Below are 23,075 nucleotides of genomic sequence, written 5' to 3'. Positions count from 1 at the left end.
CAAACTCTGGAACAGTATTTACGCTGCATGCTGCAACAAACTGAAAAAACTTGGAAAGACATCCTTTGGATAGCCGAATATGCCTACAATAACTCTGTCCATTCGGGAACTGGGAAAACCCAGTTTTTTCTTTTGTACGGCAGTCACCCTCGAACCTCGGAGTTGGATCCCCTCCAAGATCTTGAAACACCAGCAGTAGACTACCTGCATTCTACAATCACCCAAGCCTTTAAGGAAGCTGTTTCTCACCTTCAAAGGGCAAAAGAACAATACAAGAAAGGAGCAGATCAACATCGGAAGGAAGCCCCTCAATATCAAGTAGGGGATCAAGTCTGGTTATCCACCAAATATCTACCTCTAAAAGGGCCACGCACATTCAACCCAAGATACCTTGGTCCCTATTCCATCACTACCATAGTAAACCCAGTAGCGGTCAAGTTGGACTTGCCCCCGCACATGAAGATACATCCGGTCTTCCACGTCTCTCTATTAAAACCCGTGCAACCTCAAACCCGACTAACTAAATCTCCAAAACCTATCCTAGTTGATGGAGAACTCGAGTTTGAAGTCAAAAGCATTCTGGACTCCAAGATCTCCAAATCTAAACTATTTTACCTAATTGACTGGAAAGGCTACGGCCCCCAAGAGAGATCCTGGGAACCTGCTGAATATGTCCACGCTCCTCGCCTAATCAAAACATTTCACCGAACATTTCCTGACAAGCCAAAACCCCCGGAGAAGCCCGGTTTGGGAGGGGCCTTGAGGGGGGGTACTGTCATGATCTCTGCTTCTAAAAGGTCAGGGTTTTCCCAACTCCCTTGGAAGCAGATCCATAACCCAGGTTCCGAGTGCCAACCAGTCCCAATTGAGACCTTTTGGACCCAGTCCTGGCGCCAGTGGCACCAGGCTCATAAATATGCCCAGTCCCAGCGCTGGAAGCGCCGGGCTCATAATGCTTGGGTGGACTTACCTGCAGCAGACCATGCTGCTTACTTGCCTGCCAGTTGAGCCTCTGATCCTCTTCTGTTTGGCACTACTTTTCCTGTTGGGTGGGGCAGGAGCCACTCCCTAGATTCAGAACACTGGAACTCTTTTGGAAAGCAGGAACTCTTTTCTTACCTAGGCGTGGCTGTGGAAGGAGACACCTAAGCACTACAGGAGGCTATTTAACCCACACCCGATGGATGAATCTTGCTTTGCGTTATTCTGCATCCTCTGCAGCAGAACGCTCATCGTGTCTTCTGCATCTGATCCTGGGCCTAAGAAAAAAGGCTTACCATCCTGAATCCAGTCTTCAGCAACACCTATAAAGACAAGGAAGAACAGGTTAGCATTACGGTCTTCAGTGACAGCTCTTCACTTACCTGGTCCATCGGCTGTCACCAACGCCTCGCGCTGCATTCCGGCATCTGAAAGACAAAAGCTTACCAACTCTTCGCACGCTCTGGAGGCCTTCGGCGCTGCATCCCGCATCTGAAAGACAAAACAAGGTGCGTTTAAAGACATTGGGGAACTTTAATACTCACGTGCCATTACTCCTTTCCACATCTAACCCAGTGGGTATTCCGGCACCCTGCAGCCGCTCCGAACTTGTACCTGCAAAATAAAAGGACAGTTAGAGCGCATCGTGAAGCAGGCAACAAGCGCTTACTTACGTGCTTCCAGGCGCTTCTATTCATCACACGGGCTCCATCTTCAACTCACTTCAGCCCGTCATCCGCCATCGCCGGAACCCTGCAAAACAAGAAACATCATTACTAAAGACTTTGAAGACATTAGAATTACTCGAAACTTACCGTTCGTGCAGTAAACGACGGACAGCAGTCCTCTGAAGTCAAGAGGCCTGCTCCCCTTATCCAGTGAAGAAACTGTTTACAGCACCCTGCCCCGAGGCAGATGGAGAGCATGGCGTTCCCTTACCTAAGGTGAGAGCATTAACCTTTGGGGTTCTACAGGAGAAGAGAAAGGGAAGAAGAGAGAGACATTCAATAACCCAGTTCCTTAATCCCATATTTTCTATCTGCAGACATCTTACCCTTCAAGTCAGACATACAGTGCACAGAGGTCCAGCCCAAAGAGCCAGCCGTGTGTTACACATCACCTTTGCAGATACGGTATACGCCCAGTCAAGACCGGCGCCTCTACGGGAATCAGGTGAGCGTTACAAGTATCCTCAGCCAAGCCCACCTGTTATGTCCCATTTCAGTCATGTCATTTTGGATAGATTCAATGGAAGCAGTAGTCTAGATCATTAACAGTTTCAACAATGTTAATGTAATCATTCTTTTACTGAGCACTGGTTCAAGTGTCTTGGTAGGGGAACAGGGTCCGGTTTCCTTTTTGCCCCTAGCATTACCATTGCTAAAATGTCCTTCTTTCTCAACGTGGAAGCTGCCATATTATCACATTAGCAAGTGTGTACTGCTTAGATTGTAGCATGCAACGCACAGTCCCAGTGGCCTGCAATGACACAGAGTCCTGTATGCTTATTGTGGATTCTGCACTATGTGGTTTATTCATGCTGCTATCTAGCCCATGGTGTCCACCCTAGCTGAATGAGCCTTCGGTGATAGTAGGCCATCTATATAAGCCGTAGAGTGTATGAGAGAGGCCCCAGTCTGGAGGCTGTGATTTAGGGGATGTTGCCACCAAATCAATTTTCTGCAAGTTAACTAGTGATCAGATCACAATCAAAGGAACCCCCTTTGCATTTTGACTTCCATGATAGGCATGATAGATTGAAGGTACACCAGCCTGGGTGTTCATAATGAACCTCAGAGAGCATAGCTAGAGAGAGTCATATTACGGGGTGAGGCATACAGCGATTGGGATGGAACCGTCCCTGGCTTTGGGCTGACTGTATGTAAGAGACACTCCATTGTTGCCTTAGCGTGGGAGCATTGATATAACGTATGTTCATCCTTTCTGCAATGTACAAAGTTTCAGGCTGCAGTTGGTAATGAAAATCTCAGGAATTCATAAGAAAAGGATAATTGATTTACATGCATACATTATACATTATACATCATGGCCATCACGCTCATTGTCATCACAACCCTAAACTGGTGGGCTCTTCAGTCATTTTGATTGCAGGATCTGAGAGGCTATTGGGTGCAACCAGCCTCTGCATTTCAATCGTTACCAGCTCACCCAAGACGGTAATCCATTGTCTGCCTCATTTGTGACTCCACCTCTACCGATCTGGTGGGCTTTCTCAGATAATTGTCTCAACTCGCCCAACTGGGCACCTCACCTGCTTCACAAACACATCTTTCATGGCACAGAAGGGGGCATGAGGAGCTTGCGTTAGCCTCTAGCATCTCAGAGGTCAAGTGTCTCTAATTCGCTGGTTGCACCCTGAATTGTTGACATTAACTGGGATCATCTTGCAGAGCCTGAAGCTTTGGACCCCCTTGTTGCTGTCTGGGGTTGAAGTGGAATTGCATTTTCTAATTACAGGGATTCCACAGTTAAATCACAGGTTTGTAATTAATGGGATTCCAGGGTCAGAAAACCTGGATCCAATGACAGGGAATCAAACATTGGAACACATTTCTCCAAATACATGGATTGAAAGAAGCATCACATGTTTCTAACTGCAGTGACCCAAAGGTTGGATTACATTTTTGTGGATCTGTTGCAACGGTGATGGCTCCCGATTCATCTCTGGTTAAATTACACATACAGGTAAATCACTGAAAAACGTTTTTATGTGCGAGCTTTCTCATAGGAAGACATGCTCTTTTGTATTACACGAATACTGTTTTTTTTGGCATTTCATCAGTTTTTGGTGTTAATGACTGCCCATGGAAAAATGTTGCTTTTCACACTCAATTTACTGAAAATCTATTCCGTTTTAAGATACCTTTGAGGCTCAAGATACTTATTTAAATCCGTTTCCCATCTTTTTTTTAAATTAATTTACTTTGGTTTATACAAACCTTTTAAATAAATGTCACATCACATCTAATTATCAACTTCAAATGTCATCCAATTAATCAGCTAAACAGACTATTTTTTTCCCGTCAAACATCTATGACACTCTTCCATTGGTGGTTCACTCAGGGTTTTTTCCAGGAATCTCATTGCTGCTATTGTCAAGCTGATATCCATGCCAGCTATAATTTTGTTCCACTAGTCCTCTGCTGACAATGAAGGTATATTTTCAACACATTTCCCAAGGTGAAGGGATCTCGCAGTTCTCAATGCTGGACAGGTAATTAGTAGGTGCCTTGATGATTCGCAGACTTTCAAACTCTTGCAGAACCTATAACTCGAGCTAGTATGCAGGTGTTTGTTGCATAGAGATAAGATCTATCCTGTTGGGAATACATTAAGACGAAATCTCAAAAATAACTCTTGGATGTGCCTTGAAGGAAATTGTTTTAGATACTGTGGCACGCCATTTAGAGATCGCCTTTCAAATGTGTTCTCAATGCGCATTCTGCTGTTAGCGTTTATGGAATGCATCAAGATCCAGTCTTCATGTTTCCGTTTTTTTTAAATCATGTCAGGGTTGTTTTTTTTAGTACATCCAAGTTCTTCTAGACGAGTTTGGCACATTATTTTCCATTGATCGAGGAATGGCTCTTTTCTCCCATTTGCTTCTGTTCTAAAGATTTCAAAAGGTGGAGAAAAATGTTCCATTATGCACTTCCTAAAAAGTTGAAGGGATTTCCATAGGACTTGAGCTTCTAGGGATTGGCGGCCCAGCTCATACCTAATGAAGCTGACTGGCGTTCCCTGAGGTAAGCATAGAACCTTCCTCTAGAAGAGACCTTCAAGTGATGTCCATGACTTCCAGTGTAGATTAAGCAGGGTTTCAGCCCCATAGATTACAATCGAGACAACCTCCTCTTGATAGAAGAAAATTGCAGGAATTAGCATGTATTTACCATATTTCTTGATGATTATTTTGGTTTGTGTGGGTAACGTTTTGATTCTTTGGTGTAACACCTCCATTCATTGGTTTTCATTTATGCCACAATTAATTAAAACACCCAGGTATATAATGGAATTTACTTGGCTGAGCTGGTGTTCCCCAATATTCCATTTGAAAATATTTGTGATTCTTATGCCTCTGCCTTGTTTCGATCCGAGTTACAGGATGCCGTTTTTTTTTACATTTATCCTCAGATAAATTGATAAATGTAAAAAAAAACTTTACTAACTATAAAAAAACTATACTATAATCAGATTATTGATTGTAGTATAGTCTACCAAGACATTCAGCCCCCACTGTAGGCCAATCCGGGTCTGGTCAATAATGACCATATCATCAGCATAAAGAATCCACGATGTATGGTATTGAGCTATTTTTGGAGGAAAACCGGACACTAAGCCCGGCGATTCAGGAAAGTCTGATAGGTAAAGAGTGAATAAAATTTAGGCAAGAGGACATCCTTGCTTTAATCCTCTATATGTTGGGATTTTCACAGTCATATGGCCCTGATTGCTTAACCTGACTTGAATGTTTGTATCTGAATAAAGCACTATAATAGAGTCCAGTAGGTCAGCTGGGCAATTCCAAGTTTTCAATTTGTGCCATAGTCTCATTCTATCCACACTATCGAATGACTGTTCGAAATCGATGAAGGCAAGGAAATATTTTGTTCTTTTTACCAAGGCATTGCATTTAAGTATATTTAGTATGAATAAATTGAGATCTGTGCCAATACCCTTAATGAATCCTGTTTATCCTGTTTATCCCATCTTTAATTTAATAGTTTTGGTACTTGTATATTTTAATACTAAACTTGTTTCTATACACTGTGTTGTGTTGGTATATTGGCTTATATACATACATTTTATGTATACATATAAGTTGAGTCATTGGAGAATTTGCAGTTTAATTAGCAATTTTTCCAGTAGAAACTAAAAATAATCTTTAAAATTATATAACTTTTATAAAGGTGCTAATGAAAGAAAAAAGGAAATATGCCTTTGTTTTTATAAGTATCAATACCTTATGTCTTTTCTCTTTTCCTAAAAGCTAAAGAGCATACATTTGTACATGATATCGACAGTACTATGGATGACTTTACAGGAAGATACTGCCATCTTGGAGATTGGTGAATTTAAAAGAGTTTGGGAATTTTGAAGGCTCACACGAAATATAAGGTCAGCTAGATGTTTTTTCACTGTTTACTTCATGTGTCTTTGATACATTAGAAAAGAGAATTATCGTACAGGTTTTTCCTAAAGTATGTCTATTATAAAAATGTATGTACATTTGAAATTGTTTGCATATTTGCTGTTTGTTCTAAAAACTTGAGTGGATTTTTCTATTAGGTTGGTTTATTAGCTCAGCTCTGAAGAAAACAGATGAACAACAGGATAATGGTACAAACAAGTACACACATTTTACTGTGCATGAGGCAATATATATTATCATCGGATTGGCTAACCAAACATGAACACTCTGAAATGTGTCTGTGAGCAGAAAGCAATCCTTTCCTCTAAGCAGTCCCTAGTGCTAAAATAATTTTTAATCGAATTTCTATCAACAACAGCATAACTGGCCAAATCTGTCACAGCATAAAGGTTATATTTCTTATACAAGTGAGGCGGGATTTAAATCAGGAGCAATTTAAACACATTAAAACAAATGATTTTCAATAAGTCAACAAAGATTTGTTTTCATGCATAGGTTGTGAACCAAAATTACTCAAAGCAGATTTACATTTAAAGATAAATGTTGTTTTCCTGTACATGAATGCAAAATTGCTAAAGATGGATGGTATGAGGGACACTAATGCACTTCAAAAAACATTCTAGCATCATAAACAATCTTCAGTGGTGTTGCAGGGTCTAAATATTTGTGTACCAGTATCATTCATTATCCTCTGCACAAGAGACATTACAAATAGGGCAAAGAATAAATCACAGATATGTAGACAGCCTTAAAAAGTGCTTGGTTACATTGGTTTATATTGCATCATAGATGAATCTCCATATTAAAGGAATGGTGCGGTCAGAAATATTATTGTCCCTATGGTTCGGCCATGTGTTTTTAACCATACTTTGATCGATCATACAAACATTTCCTATGCACCTTATCAGAGTTTTCGTCTTTTGAACACAATCGAAATCAGGCAGGAGGGTGCGGCCATCTTGTGATAATCTTATCAGTTGCCGCATCGCACTGGGTGAACTGCCTTTGCTGCACTAAATCATATCCCCCGCCCTGAGCCTGACATCACCAAATCATTGATATTCTGCGCCTCTCTCCGTGACGTTACTGAGCAGCGGAGCGGAGTTGTCACCTACGCAACTTGACGCAGAACCCAGAAAACAACACACATCATCTCACAACACAGCGCGTCACAATTTGGAATATGAAACTGTACTTCAAAAGGAAACGGCAAGACTGTACAATTGGTAAAGTACATCTATTTCACATTAAATGCTTCGAGAACATTCTGCGATTGACATATTCAATCAAAATGGAACTTTTTTTCTTTGCTCTCGATCCGCAAATGTTTATCGTGAGTCACGCGCTGTTCCTTTTGGGTAAACAGGGTGTTCGTTTTGGGTAAATGAAGCACTTTGGTCGCACGGTGAATGTGAATTGCAAGGCTGGTGCATCAACTTGGCACTAGACCACTGTAAATGTTATGATGTTGCTACGAATCGCTGGTACGGCATAAGGGCATATCGGCCCTTCGCGATCGTCCCAAAAAAGAGTCCAATATATCCAGTTTTTCACAAGTATCTGCAGCTGCTGATTGAACAACCCGTCAGTTGGCATCTAGAATCTGTGACAATCGCAGAATGGCAGAAAGTACCCGTTTCGAAAACATAATAGAAATGTGTCCCAGTAGGCGATCTTTATTACAATTAATCATTTTACTTATTAGCACAGATGTGACACAATGTGAACCAAGAGAACACAACGTGGAAAGTACTCCGCTATTTGCTTACGAGGATAGTGCAATGGAGTATGTTCAGCTCTAAACGTAATCCGTAAACTGAGGCAACAATTCGAGGTGCACAATGTAATGATTTATTAGTGTTGGACCAGGGAGAAACGAGTGGCGGTGTACTGGCGCTTCATTGCAATATGCCACACAGAACGAACAAGTACAATGTAACCCAGCAATAACGGTCAGCTATTGATATTTGAACTAGTTCTGGTATAAAATCGTTTAAAGAGAAACTTACATTATATTCAGCATTTCCATACTCTTTGCGTAATGCAGACCACAACGCAGACTCTGTTTGTGTCAACGATTTTTCATAAACTGAAATTACATGTAACTAAATCCAGTTTTGGAATGGACAACTCTATCATATCTTACGTTATTACACCCCTCCTTCAATTCAATCTCTTTCGGAATGGTCCCTGTCTCTCAAGGTAAAAACACAATAGAACCTTATACTGTGTATGTGACGCACAGGCCTACCCAGCTCCCAAGCAAAAATTCAAAGCTGGTCACCTTTACTCACAATGAACATACATTCTTAGTTTGCAACATCTCATGTCAACGCATCCATGAGAACTGGAATTTTGAAGCATGGGCCCTGCAGGAAAATAATGGGGGCTGTCACTGCTTGCTGTTCGTGGTGCTGCTGAGGGGTAGGGGAAACTTGCCAATGACAGAACGTGCCCTACTCCAAAATTGTAGTCGAGGAAACACAAAAACTGAGTCAAAGTGTGTCTAGTAATAGCCCCACCTCTGCTTATCTCACGGCCTCCTACCCCATGGCATGTTTTCACAGTCAGTACATGCCTAGTATCTTATGTAGCCTAGGCCTCATCCCTTTTGTGTGAAGAGCAGATATTCAGCTGTTTGGGGAACTGTATGGCAATGCAACTGCCGAAACGCAAAGATTCTTACACACTGTTATCCATTGGGCACTAACACGATAAATGAAGGTCCCACAGTAGCTTGACGAAAATGTGAAATGTGAAAGCAGTGATACATTGTATGTCAATCGTAACAATTGTACTAGTTTAAAAAAAAGGACAAAGAGGATACATTTCAAAAGAGAAATTGCATACTTTATTTGGACACTTTATGAAAACATTTTTGGCAAAAATAAAAATAGATGGTAATCATTTGTACAGGGAAATTGAACTGATCAACAAGCTCTGCTTTGGGTGGACATGGCACATTGGCAATGTTTTGTGGCAATGTATGGGTGCTCTGAACAGATTCGCACACAATTCCATGAGTATGCATCTCTATGACATTCATAATAAGATATTTAATCACCCATTTTTTGCTTCTTTTCGTAAAGGCCATAGTGTAGCAAATGATCCCTAGGTTTCCTGCAGTCCTAGAATGTTCATGGCCTACATTCTCGTTATGCGCTAATACCGCTAGTAATGTCCTATATTTCATCCCTCTGATGCCGAAATGCAATCTCTTGGGCCTGTACTTTAGGCACATATTGTGGAACACCTCCAAATCTTCTGTGTGACAGAATTCTGTGAGCCCTTCAGATCTCTTGATAGAGTTTTATCAAACACAATCTTCTCAAGAGCTTTGTGTGGAGGTGAAGATGGAATCAACCACTTCTTCTTCCGTGCCTGCTCCGGGGACAAAGGGCCATGTTCACATTGGTGAAAATGTTGGTTTTCTGTCCAGTGGTGAACGTTGGAACAGTGGTGCATTAGTGATCGCCATTTTTCCAGTAGAATTTCCACAGACCCTTCACATGTTTTGGAGCTCCACCAAAGATGGTTGCTGAAAGACTGGGACCACTGTGAAATACTTTCCAAATTTTTTTTTTCCCTGCAGCTGAGATTTTTTATTGATTGATTTGGCAACATGCCATACATCAAATTGATGTTTAATATTTGGAAACTGCTCTCTATTGTCTTGGCTATTGAAACATGTCTGTCTGTGGCTATGAGGTCGATTTGCGTACCCCTCGATTGTAGATCTTCCAGTGATTTTATAAAACCAAGTTTCTCCATGGCCACTGAGGATGTACATTCGGACACCAGAACGACCACCGAACTCACAATTGTATTACTTTCCATGTCCTGAAAGTGGTATGTGCAGCACTTAGCAGAAAATCTGGGGCTGTCACACTGTCCATCGCCGGCTAGACTGAACCGTTTGCCGGAGAATGTACTTTGAATAGACAATTGTTCAATTTTCCATGCTTCAATAATGGCAAGGAATAGATAATCACGTTGATATTTGTAGTACTGCATTTTAGAAATGAAATAGAGTCCCACAAACTGACAGAAACTGGATAACTTCCTGAAACTAGAGACACTGAAAAGTAAAGCTGCTGCACACAGTAGATTGCCAGCTGGCAGTTTACTCAGCATCAGTTGAGTGGACCATGAAGAAGTTTTATGTAGCATTTCACAGGTGGCATGCATTTTGAGGTTACTGCCTTGTGTTACACGAGTCACATTCACCAATGGCTTCCCACATACGTCCCCTCTCACTGAATGCACACATTTCAGCATCTTTATAATCTCCATCAAACTGCTGTCGAATACAATGTATTTGGACTCCTTTATTAGAGTGTCATCCTGCATTAATGTTGTTTCAGACTGAACCGTTGTGGACATATCAGCCAAACTGGACATAATATAGTTGAGATCTTTGTCTAGTTCGTCTGTAAATTGTGTTGATGCTTCAGTCTCTGTCATTACAACATCTGTTACTTGACCGTGAATAGGAGAAAACATCAATGTCGACTGCTTTTTGGGTGGCATTTTTTTGGCGGGTGTCGATTTTGTCAAGTGCTCTGCGAATAATGTAAAAGTATCTTCTATACATTCAGTTTCATCTTCATCTGGTGGAGCAGTCGCATTGTAGCAATGGTCCAAAAACACTTTGCTGGATTCGCCAGTCACATTAAATTCATTTTGTGGCCATTGGACAAAGGCCTCTCGAGTCTCAACGCGCTGCGCCTCAATTAATAATTCCTCCATGGCGAAAACAGTTTGGCAAGCAGCATCTCTCATTTGTGTTGCTGTCTCTGTCTGCATAGTCCATACTCCATCGGGCAACTACAGGACAGATAGGAAAAAGGATGTTCAATGTAAATCCAACATACAGTATCGTACAAGTTACATAAAAAAAAGCATATAATGAAGGCCTCAGCACAAAACATTTGCTAAAAATAGAAACTGTTTACAAATAACCTTATTTTTCTTTCTTTTCGTTCAAACCTTCTTTACTCTAACATCACCAACAGCAAGTTGGTACACCGACTCGGATCCACGTGCCTCCCGTTCAATTTACTGATCTTGTATACATCCCTAGAAAAGAGTATCCATTTAAAAAAAGTGTTTTGTATTACAAATAAAATTAGACCGACTTTCTTTCATTAGCGGGTACTGTCAGTATGCATACCTCTTGCTCCGGATCTACTACAAGGGATAATGTAATTGTAGAGGAAGCTCCAGCAACTCCCTGAAACACAGTACTTGCATTAGTATGGATGAAAATATTGGAAACTGAACACACACTTTCGGACGACGACAAAGGTACATATAAATATTAAACCACAAATGAAATGTTGTGTAAAAGAATTACACGATATGTAAATATGATCGGATTATCTAATTCGATGTAACTGTCAGTATGCGTACCTCTGCCTCTGGAACAACTACAAGGGATAATGTAATTGTATTGGACGCTTCAGCATCTCCCTGAAACACAGTACTTGCAGTAGTATGGATGAAAATATTGTAAATTGAACACACACATTGGGACGACGACAAAGGTACATATCAATAGCAAACCACGAATGAAACATTGTGTAAACAAATGACACAATATGTAAATATGATCAGATTATCTCATTCGATGGAAATGTCAGTACCCATACATCTGGATCAACTACAAGGGGTGTTGTAATTGTAGAGGACGCTCCAGCATCTCCCTGAAACACAGTACATGCTTTAGTATGGATGAAAATATTGTAAATTGAACACACACATTGGGACGATGACAAAGGTACATATCAATAGCAAAACACAAATGAAACATTGTGTAAACAAATGACACAATATGTAAATATGATCAGATTATCTCAATCGATGGAACTGTCAGTATGCATACCTCTGGCCCTGGATCAACTACAAGGAATGATGTCATTGTAGTGGACGCTTCAGCATCTCCCTGAAACACAGTACTTTCATTAGTAAGGATGAAAATATTGGAAATTGAACACACACATTGGGACGTGGACAAAGGTACATATCAATAGCAAACCACGAATGAAACATTGTGTAAAAGAATGACACGGTACATAAATATGATCAGATTATCTCAAATTCCATGCATAAAACAATTCCGGAACTGAATAGCTAAGTAAGACTACCTGATACGCGCTCGAAGTGGTTGTTGACTCCAGGCAAGACATGGATGCTGAATCTTGCTCCTTCATATTCAGTGCATAGTCATCGAGTTGTAAAGGGAAAACATTATTTGATTTAGAAATGCTAATCTTAAAAATTGACATGTAAGTAGACAGATTACGAAAACATTATGCTTATTTCAAAGGACACTATAGCATAGTTATTAGTGACATTTACACCTAAAATACCAATGAATCCATTTGGTTATCTGCACACTACCGCAAAGCCTAAAGCTAAATCCGGAAGCGTGACTCACCTGTGGCGACATGTGAACGAATAAAGTCAGAATAACGTTTGGGAGCAATTTTCGAGTCGTTCTCAGTTGATTCTTCTTTGTGTGCAAGGATGTGTCGTACATATTCGGGGTAAAGTGAGGCTGCAGATGCGGGATCAATCACCCCTCTTGTCCTCCAATTCATTTTTTACTCGACTTTCAAGCTCTGCCGGTGCATATCCGCAATATCTGACCCATTCTCTAATTCGATCTGCAGTCTTAGGGAATACATGCATTGCAGTGCCTTCAGATTTGTTATGGGTCTTCGAAGGGCAACCGAAAAGAAGGAATTAGTCAATTAGACCATACATTCTTCAATGCAAGCTTTGTTTTGGTCACCACAGCAAAACCAGTGCAGCATGGGTGGCTGTATTATAGGATATCTTTCATAAACAATTCATTGATGTGACGAAAATCAGAAGATGTTACTCATCCCTTGAATGTACTATCGTGCATGACAAGGAAACATGCTTATATTACAGACACGGTCCGCGAAGGATGCAATTCGATGCCAATTGACACTGATGAAAATTGATATATCGATAACATAACAAATGAAACTCAAGTCAATAGCAATTAGACAAATGAACATAGCACTACTGAGTATGTTAGTTCGAAATAGAAAGACATTTACAGATGAAGGAGATATGATTAGGATACATGCCCTTACCTTGACCAACAAATAGTTAGATTCAGCAAGCAGAGTAGTCAGTGGCAAGCGAACAGGGAGATGTTCACAGGTAGCACACTGACGAGTTGACTCGCAGCAATCACAGAAGTTCACAGATAGCACGACGATGAGCAGATTAGCATTAGTCACCGGGGTTCTCAGGTAGCACGTTCACAAGTTGACTTGCAGTGCTCAAAGATGTTCTCATGATAAATATCAAGTGGTTTATAAAGAATTACAAAAAGGGGTGTGTATGTGAATGAATGACGTGTATATGTCGTGGTATTACTTGGATTGCGGGGGCGTGGCCTGCTTGAAGGGGAGTCTGCCTGGAGACACGGGGTCTGAGGAGGGCATGTGAACAATGACCCCTGCGCAAAAGATAGCTTTGAAGTGTACATGGTGTTTGGCATCTTCGCCATTCGCGCCCCTGACAGCACCCCTTGGCAGCGCACATCCACTGGTGCCAACTGCCTTTGATATTGGTGGGGGGATGGATGGGCCTGGGGCGTGCAGACAAGGCTTCGGAACACTGCTGAATGGAGATACACTTATGTGGATTGCAGGGGCGCGGCCTGCTTCAAGCAGAGCCTGCCTGGAGACAAGGGGTCTGAGGAGGGAATGTGAACAATGACCCCTGTGCGAAAGATAGCTTTGAAGTGTACATGGTGTTTGGCACCTTGGTCGTTCACGCCCTTGACAGCACCCTTGGCAGCGCACATCCACTGGTGCCAACTGCCTTTGATAGTGGAGGGGGGATGGATGGGCCTGGGGCGTGCAGACAACGCATCGGAACACTGCTGAATGGAGACACACTTATGTGGATTGCAGGGGCGCGGCCTGCTTCAAGCGGAGCCTGCCTGGAGACACGGGGTCTGAGGAGGGAATGTGAACAATGACCCCTGTGCGAAAGATAGCTTTGAAGTGTACATGGTGTTTGGCACCTTGGCCGTTCGCGCCCTTGACAGCACCCTTTGGCAGCGCACATCCACTGGTGCCAACTGCCTTTGATAGTGGAGGAGGGATGGATGGGCCTGGGGCGTGCAGACAAGGCACCGGAACACTGCTGAATGGAGACACACTTGATTCACTGAAAAACTGAAACAACCATTGATAAAAAATATGTTGTTTTATTTTGTTTCTTATTTTGATGGCACAAACCTACTACACATTGTAAAGGTCTGGTTGCAGCACAGTGAGGGAAAATCCCCTGTACTGACCGCTGTTTCTCTAATGGCACCAACGACACATGCGGGTATTACTCGTCGAACGCGGTTTTCAAGCCTCCCATGAAGCCACAATGTAAATGAACGATAGGCCACCAGCCGGTACCACCTGTGAAAGAGAAAGATACAAACTGTTTTTAAATGACCAAGATAAGTGTATTAAACCTTAGTTGTCAATGACAATTCTTGTATCCAATGGCATTTTTGCCAGGACAAATGCTACCTAGACACTGCACAATATTGAACGACTTTTATACGACTATTACTAGAGAATTGCAAGACTCAATTGATATTGAAGGTACGAGAATATAGGAGACAACCGTGAAATAGTAGTAATAGAATAGTACACAACCAGAGTATACTTACTTGTTACTTGGATTACGAGGGCAAACTGTTGTGCGAATTTCGTGCATAAGCACCATCAAAATCCTCAACACGGACCGTGTGAGGTAGGCTGCCCTGAAGTCTGGCAGCTCGGTAACGCATTGCGGCCGAAGCTCGCCTTGCGATATGTAGGACAAGCATCCACAGTTTTCTCTACAGCAGCAGTTCTCCAACTCGGTTGGCATTAGCACGCACCGATTGAAGGTACACCAGGTGGAGATGCCGTCCATGCGACTAGGCTCAAGCTCTTGATCTGTTGAATCGTCCTCCCAACTGTCGTCAGAAGCCCCATTGTTTCTACATCTTTCTCTTTCCATTAATTCCTCCTTGGAATACTCGGGCTCGTACTGGTAGGGAATTATTGTTGCCATTACGGGGTAAACAAACAAAAATAATGTATAGCGATGGTACTGGTATCTGTTTGCACGGGCTAAAAGCAACAAAGGTAGCTGACCAGAGCACAGAAACGAGTCACAGAATACTCAAAGAAATACAGTGAGAGGAATGGAATAGAAAATCTGCTGTTGTGTGTTGTGAAACGGTCTGTTTATACTTATTGAGGAAAGAGGCGTCCTGCCATTTCCAAGGCGACACGTCATTAGCTGAAGCACAGAGAATGTTGACACAAGACCTGCTTTGGCGTTGTGAAATGGACGGTACGCGTCTAGTGATGTCAGGCTCAGGGGCGGGGGATATGATTTAGTGCCGCAAAGGCAGTTCACCGAGAGCGATGCGGCAACTGATAAGATTATCACAGGATGGCCGCGCCCTGCTGCCTGTTTTCGCTTGTGTTCAAAAGATGAAAACTCCGGTAAGGTGCATAGGAAATGTTTGTACGATCGATCAAAGTATGGTTAAAAACACATGGCCGAACCATAGGGACAATAACATTTTTGACCGCACCATTCCTTTAAATGGCTAGTGGCAATCTTGCTAAACAAGACCAGGTTTACATATATGGTCTGCATTGCATCTGTGGGCTGATTTTGGATTAGTCCAGGGCCTGCAACCTACGACACTCCAGATGTTTTGGACTATGACTCCTATTACCCCTCCCTCACCGACCATTCACTATTGTCTAAGGCTGTTGAAAGTTGTAGTTCGATACATATGAAAAGCCATCAGTTGTGTGCCGCTGGATTAAGTTTGAAAGAGTGTGAGTCCCCAGATGTCAAGTGGAAAAGAAAATGACCTGATATGGGATGTGACAATGGGGTTTAAGGGCAGAGAGGAGGGGAGATAAGTATGAGAGGAAAGGTCGGAAACTGGCCCACATGGAATTATGCAATCCTCCGCGTAGGTTCCAGGAATTGCTTTACATCAGTGGTCCAGAATTTAAAGAGGGTTCTGCTTTGCAGGAACTGTTACCCATTCAAGCCCAGTTCTTTCCAAACCATTAGAATACTGGTGATGATTCACTATTTTGATTGCACTTCGCCTGGGATGTGCACTGAAATCACATACTATTTGACCCAACACTTATTAATAAAAACATGGTCTTAGATTACTTTATCTTCAGTTTACTTTGGTTGTTTACACTCAGTGTTTAAAAATGAAAGAAAGTCCAGCTATCAATACCATAAGTACCCCTCAGTGAAACTTGTTAAGATCCACCAGTTTTTACTTATATCTTGTAAATAAGGAATCCATTGCTACAAGCAAATGGTCAAAGTAATTGTAAGCATGTCTCCAGTTTGTACCCTCTTAACCTCATAGTCTTTCATCTTGACTTTCTGAATACTCCTGCACTGCATGACACACACAGTGGCCCTCCCGGCTATACTCAATGTCTCCTTATCCCATCAGATATAAAGCAGCACTCAGTTCCTCACAAGTTCATGCTCACGGTTTTTATCATCCTCATGCATCATTGGCCGGTTGAAATAAAGGCCAAATCTCTGTGGTTGTTAATGACACTGAAGTATTAAAGGCTCTAACAGCAAACATCAATCTCAAGCCCCAAAGTGGTTGAATACTGTCTGGGACATGCTTAGTGCATTTGCCATATATACTGGCCCTAGTCCTAACCAGGCGCCATCCTACACAATAACCTCTGTATCCACAAGCTTAATCTCTCCCCCCTATAACATCAGGATAAAGCTATGTCTAGCTTCAGTGTTACATCTGTCCCCAAACTTGACATTGGACTGCCTGCTTACCTGAAACCTGCAGCTTTTTCAGTTCAAGTGGACCTGGTCTATAATATGCAATGCTTTCAGACCAAATGCTTATGCATCTTTCTTTAGGGTTGCAAGGATTCACTTATCAAAGCAGTACGGATATTTGACCAAATTACCCACATCCTATGGGAACTACATTGGCTTCCACTCCAAGCCAGGATACTGCTCAAGACTGCATGCATCATCTGCAAAGCAGTCACGTTTAGCACACCAGCGTACCTGACGTCTAACCTCCACATATCTAGTGGCACATGCTCCTCTCCCAGCAAATCGACGAACCAGCTTAAATCACAACTCGTCTGCAAAGATAGTACCCGCAAAAAATCCTTCTCTTATCATGCATTCACCCTGTAGAACTTGATCCCGGTGTTGGCTCGGAATTCCCACACAATTCTCCAATTTCGCAAATCTCTCAAAACATGGCTCTTTCAACAACACCTGACCAAGGACTAATTCCAATGGAAGCACATATCGACTCACAAACCTTAAAGTACTGCCTACTGTCAAAAGATGGCAGCCCAAATGCTGGCTACCCACACTCTCTACAACACTCTGCTGCTCTTGAGCTAGGCTTGCGCTTTAAACAATAAAAATATTAAAGGAGCATGGCCGAAATGGTGGGCGTAAGAGAAAAAACAGTATTTACCCACATCCCCTGTGAAACGGAGGATCCCTGGTGTGAGGGGAAGCTGCAGTGTTTATTATGTTCCTCGTGAGAGCAGAGGTGAGCCGGGGGAACCAGGCTGTCGATGGTGAGGGAAGCGCACTGCCAGGACAGAAGTGTGGCCAGAGGGAAAATGTCAGTGTGAGGCGAGCTGCATCGCGCCCAGACACAGAGGAGTGGAGGCGGGCCGTATCCGGCACTCGCCGCAACCATCAGCACGGACCAAGGAGATTATCCGCTGTCGCTTGGAGGTGCTGATAGGGAGCCCGGTGAAGAGAGTGTGCTAAGCAGTGTGAGAGGACCCTGCCACACAAGATCCTGAGGATGAAGGTGGTGGTGATGTGGCCGGGGGGCTTGTCGCGCCTGCTGCCGGTCATGTGGCATGGGAGCAGAGTGGATCATGGAGGTACTCCCGTCCATGCGGGATGGCTCTGAGGTCAGCAGCTGGAGGAACCGGCCTTAACAGTTTCCCCGAAGTGAGGGCCAGGTGGGAGGGCCTGCCGGGAAGCGAAAGGCACTACCAGTGACACTGGATACTGGCACTCAGCGGAGGAGGCCGGGAAGTCAGGCAGAAAGGACGTGAGCAAAATTTGGCAGCTCCAGCTGGGAGAAAGTGCCTGACAGGTAGAATGAGCGAGAGCAGCTCGTGTGGAACCCGAGGAATTGGCAGTGCGATAGTGAGCAGCAGGAAGAGGTCTCCACGGGACCGCAACACTTATAAGGGAGAAGTGCAGGTACCTGGATAGAAGGAAAGTTGGATCTGCAGCTGAGAAGGAGGGGTTCTGACACTCAAGGGGGCAATAAAGACCCAAGTATGATGAGTGAAGTCCTGTAGAAAAGTGAAAGAGGTGGGTTGCGGCCGTGCGTGTGAGAAACAGAGGCAAGAAGGAGCCCTTCATGGTTTTTGTGAGAGGAGGCTGTGATGATTGGAGCGTGAGGCGGTAGTGCAAGTAGGGGCCTGTGAGCTGGGACCATCAAGTGTCATTGGCAGACTAACTTTCTGCCAAAATCAAGCAGAGATGGACAAGAAGTGAGGGTGCAATCTCAACACCTGAGGGGGCCAAGAGGAGGAGTCCTTCTGGCTGCCGTGAGGGTACTGAGGTGCAGCAGGGGATAGTGCAGGAGAGGCAATAAAAGCTGGTGCAGGAGTGGAGTGTTCCCTCTGTGGTGGTGGAGCCTGCTAACAGAGGCAGCCCGAAGGATGTAGATGGGACCGAAGAGGAGGGTCACCACATCTGGAGCCAGAGAGCACGAGAAACTCCAGCGGGGGCACACCCAGACCACGCTCCACTACGAGAACAAGGAGGTGCAAGGCGGGGAAGAGATGGCATTCCCCAAGGAGGACATCCATGCAGCCCCGGCTAAATTTAAAGGAGAGGAAACTGAGACAGTCAGAGCAGAGGCAGCCAGTAACTGGGAGCAGCTCTCGCAGGCGATCACAGCGAATCGCAGGGACATTGATGTGCTGGATGAGCGAGTGATGGAAGTTGAAGGCCACGTCACCGGGTTGGCCAAAAAAGTACCTGAGCTAGCACAACAGGTGCAGGGGGCAGATGAGCGGATCGGGGCCCTGGAGAAGTGCGAGGATCAGGAAAACAGATTGTAGAGGGATAATATCAAGATAAAGGACCTAAAAGGAGGGGTAGAAGGCTCAGACTTGAAGGGTTGCATCAGGGAGATGTTTGCAGACCTTATGGGGAGAGAGCAAGGCTGTGACATAGAGATTGAAAGAGTGCAGAGTGGGCTGCCGAAAAGCAGAATTCTAGGCCCAGCCACACGACATCCTGGTGAAGATGCACAGTTTCAAGGGCATATTGCGGCTGATGATTGTGGCCAGAGGGCAAGAGAAAATTCAATTAAGGGGGAGCAACATTCAACTATATGATGACTTGTCACAAGTAATGCTGGCGGGGAGAAGGTCATTCAAACCACTCACAAAGGAGCTCAACAAGAGGAACATGAGACTTCAGTTGACGCATGGGGAATGAAGAAAAATGTATATCTCAGGTTGAGGATGGCTTAAGGGTTCTGGACATGTGCCTCCATGATTCTCAGGAGGTGGGGGTGGAGGGATGGCGGGAGGCAGCCTCGAGGGCAGAGCGAAGCAGCCTCCAATGGTGGAACTCAAAAAAAGGGAAGATCCGGGCATGGTCTGCCTCAGGTATAATTGCAAGCCTCACTACTGGGGACAGAGGAGGTAGGCGCAGCAGGGGATGGGGGAAAAGAGTGAGCACAAGCACTGCACAGTGTTCGTGCATGTGGCTCACATCAAGAACCTGGACAGTGGATCCAGGGACTGTTGTGTGTGGGGTATATGATGCTAGTCTAGGGGGGCAACAGGTGAAGTATGGGAAAAGGGGCTTGGTCTGGGAATAGAAGGTGTCTGGGGAAGTGGGAGCACATGCAATAAATAAGCGATGTATAGTCTAGAATCATGGAATGTAAGGGGGCTGAACAGCCCGAGCAAGAGAGTAACAGTGTTTCAGGATATTCGGAAAAGGGGGGCAAGGATAGTTTTCCTCCTGGAAACGCATCTGATTAAAAGGGGCGTGGGGCATCTTCATAATAGGGAGAACCCATTTCAGTACCATGCTGTCGCAAGGTGCAAAAGGGTGGGGGTGGCCATCCTTTCCCATAGGTCTGTGATACTAGAAGGGACCACAGTGAAACGTAACCCTGAGGGGCGATATGTGATGGTGAAGGGGAAACTGGGAGGCCAAATGTACACATGGGCATCAATGTATTTGCCTAATCAGGGGCAGGAAAGGCTCTTTGAGGTGTGTCTGGCAGAACTGAAAAGGTTTGGGGAGGGAGAACTGGTGATGGCAGGGGATTACAATGTTGCTGTGGATCCAGATATGGACCAATCAGGCAGGGAGCGGGTGCACGCAATGGGAACAATGCCCAAACAACTTAGAGAGATGATTGAGGAAACGGGTATCAAGGATACATGGCGAATACATCACCCACGGGATAGGGATTACTCATTCTACACATCCACAAAACATATTCCCGGATTGATTATATTATGGTAACATAGAGGGTTGTTCAGGCCACCACAAAAGTGCATATAGGGAGCATGACGGTATTGGATCACACACCGGTTACATTGGAGTGGAGAGAGGGAGGCCTGAGAGGGAGGAACAGGGGGTGGAGACTTGAAGAATGCCTCTTCAGATATAAGAGCATATGTGTACAGGTGGAAGGCAAAATTAAGAGGTTCTTAGAGGAGGATAGGGGGAAGATAGAAGTTCTAGTGGGATGCTTTCAAGATCAGGATCAAGAACCACCTAATAGAAGCATCAAAGAGACTAAGGGAAGCTAGGAGAGAGGCGTAGCTGGACATGCAAAAGGAAATACAGAGGCTAGAAGCAGCCCACAATTTGAAGGGATCCAACAAGGTCGCTAGGCAGCTGGCCCATGCGAGGGGACAATTTAAGCAAGTCGTTGGCAGGGCGGTTGAGAACACTGTTCTGAAGAGTAGGCAGACATTCAACGAGCATGGGAATAAGGATGGGATGATGCTACTGAGGCAATAGAGGGTGAAGGAACAGAAAGTATTCATAGCAATTTTGGAAGATAAACGGGGTTGGTTGGGTCGGACGGAGGGAGGCAAACAAAAGGTAATTCAGGAATTCTTCACTGATCTCTATAGGGAGGAACCATGTAAGACAGAGCGGCAACACATATACATGGCAGGGTGGTCGGGACTGCGGCTGACAGCCGCACAAATGGAGCAATTTGAAGAACCAATATCTTGGGAGAAGGTGCAGCCAGCGATAGCACGGTTGAAACTGCACAAGAGTCCGGGGAAGATGGACTAACAGCAGCATTTTATACAACATTCAGCTAGGTGCTATGCAAAGGACTGGAAGAGGTGTTTCATGATTTCCGAGAGGGGTTAAAATATCATCATCTATGGAAATGGCGCATATAACTCTTATCCCGAAACCGGGGACACATGCAGCTGAGCTCTTCGTACAGGTCGATAGTGCTCATTAATATTGAGGCTAAATTGTATACAAGGGTGCTTGCAGCAAGGCTGGAAGGAGTGTTACTGTACTTAAAAGCGCAGGACCAATCTAGGTTCATCCAGGGGCAGAATACGTTTGATAACATAAGGAGGGTCTTGCACTTAATTGACAAGTCCACGAAGTGGGGGAAAGGCTACACCTATTTGTTTGTTAATACTTGATGCCAAAAAAAAGTATGATCATCTTAACTGGGGCTTCATGAACCAGATGCTGAGCAAGGTGGTGGTGGGCACAATCTTTTTGAGGATGGTCCAGGTGAACTACCAGACTCCCCAAATTAGGGTCAAAGTGAATAGGGGTTTGACAGGCCCGTTTCCAATAAGACGGGGAACCAAACAAGGTTGTCTACTTTCCCCCCTGCTCTTTGCGTTAGTGATGGACCCATTTGCGCATAGGATAAGGGAAAACAGGGAGGTGCAGGGGTTTAGGTGGGCGAAGCCGGAAACATCACTGCCGGTGATAAGGGGTGAGATATGGTCCTTCTCAGAGGTATCTGTTTTCAAGGTGAACTACTCAAAGTCAGAGATATTAAATCTGTCAGTGGGAAAGGAAGAAAGGAAGCGATTGGAGGGCAACACACCATTTAGATGGGTGATGGGCCTGGAAAGATACCTTGGAGAGAATATGACGGCAACCATAAGTAAGATAGACGGCCAAACTACGCACCACTGGTACGGAAAATGAAAGCAGATCTTACACGATGGAGGGGACTATACGTGTCATGGCTGGGAAGGATTGTGATTGTGAGGATGAACATCCTTCCCCGGCTACTATACATTTTTCAGGCAATTCCCTTGCCACTACCGGGGGAGATGAAGGGGATTCAGGAGGATAAAATGGGCTTCATATGGAATGGGAAGATGCCCCAGATAGGGAGAAACATCTTATTCAGAGGTAAACTGCATAACTTACCTGGTCTTGTCTATTCTAGTACCGACCTCGCTCAGCTCTCCCACGAGACTCATGATGAATCTGGTTACCAACGCCAGAGCTCCCTTTACTCGATTGACCATGACGCATAGCCTACCACCTTCAGCCCTTATAATACAAACCAGATTCCTACCACCTTATTTTCCTATCAAAAATACATGGGCACCAGGTTTACCACTCCGAGGTACTCGCATTGAACCCAATGCCTCATGCTTGAATAAGGAATCTCCCCACGACACTACAGCCCCTACACATGGAAACACCCATCTCTGCTTCACTAATAAACAGACCCCTAAACCCACTACACCCCACTGTCCACCTCACCATGCCCCACGCTACACAGAAATCATAGACTCAGCTCAAGATTCTCCAGGCA

The 23,075-nt window shown here is 44.1% G+C and overlaps 1 protein-coding gene across 1 annotated transcript in view; it reads left to right on the top strand.

Annotated features, from left to right (window-relative positions):
* Positions 1-23,075, top strand: part of ZBTB20 (zinc finger and BTB domain containing 20) — a 3,989,371-nt gene that overhangs the window by 425,015 nt on the left and 3,541,281 nt on the right. The window contains exon 2 of the mRNA XM_069635901.1: positions 5,993-6,120. The gene's annotated coding sequence lies outside the window, so the exon portion shown is untranslated. The remainder of the gene's footprint in view (positions 1-5,992; positions 6,121-23,075) is intronic.

This window comes from Ambystoma mexicanum, chromosome 7p, assembly GCF_040938575.1.
Source record: "Ambystoma mexicanum isolate Mex_15411 chromosome 7p, UKY_AmexF1_1, whole genome shotgun sequence".
Classification (NCBI taxonomy): Eukaryota; Metazoa; Chordata; class Amphibia; order Caudata; family Ambystomatidae; genus Ambystoma; species Ambystoma mexicanum.
Note: the sequence above shows the minus strand (reverse complement) of the source record. Positions and strands in the feature narration are given on the sequence as shown.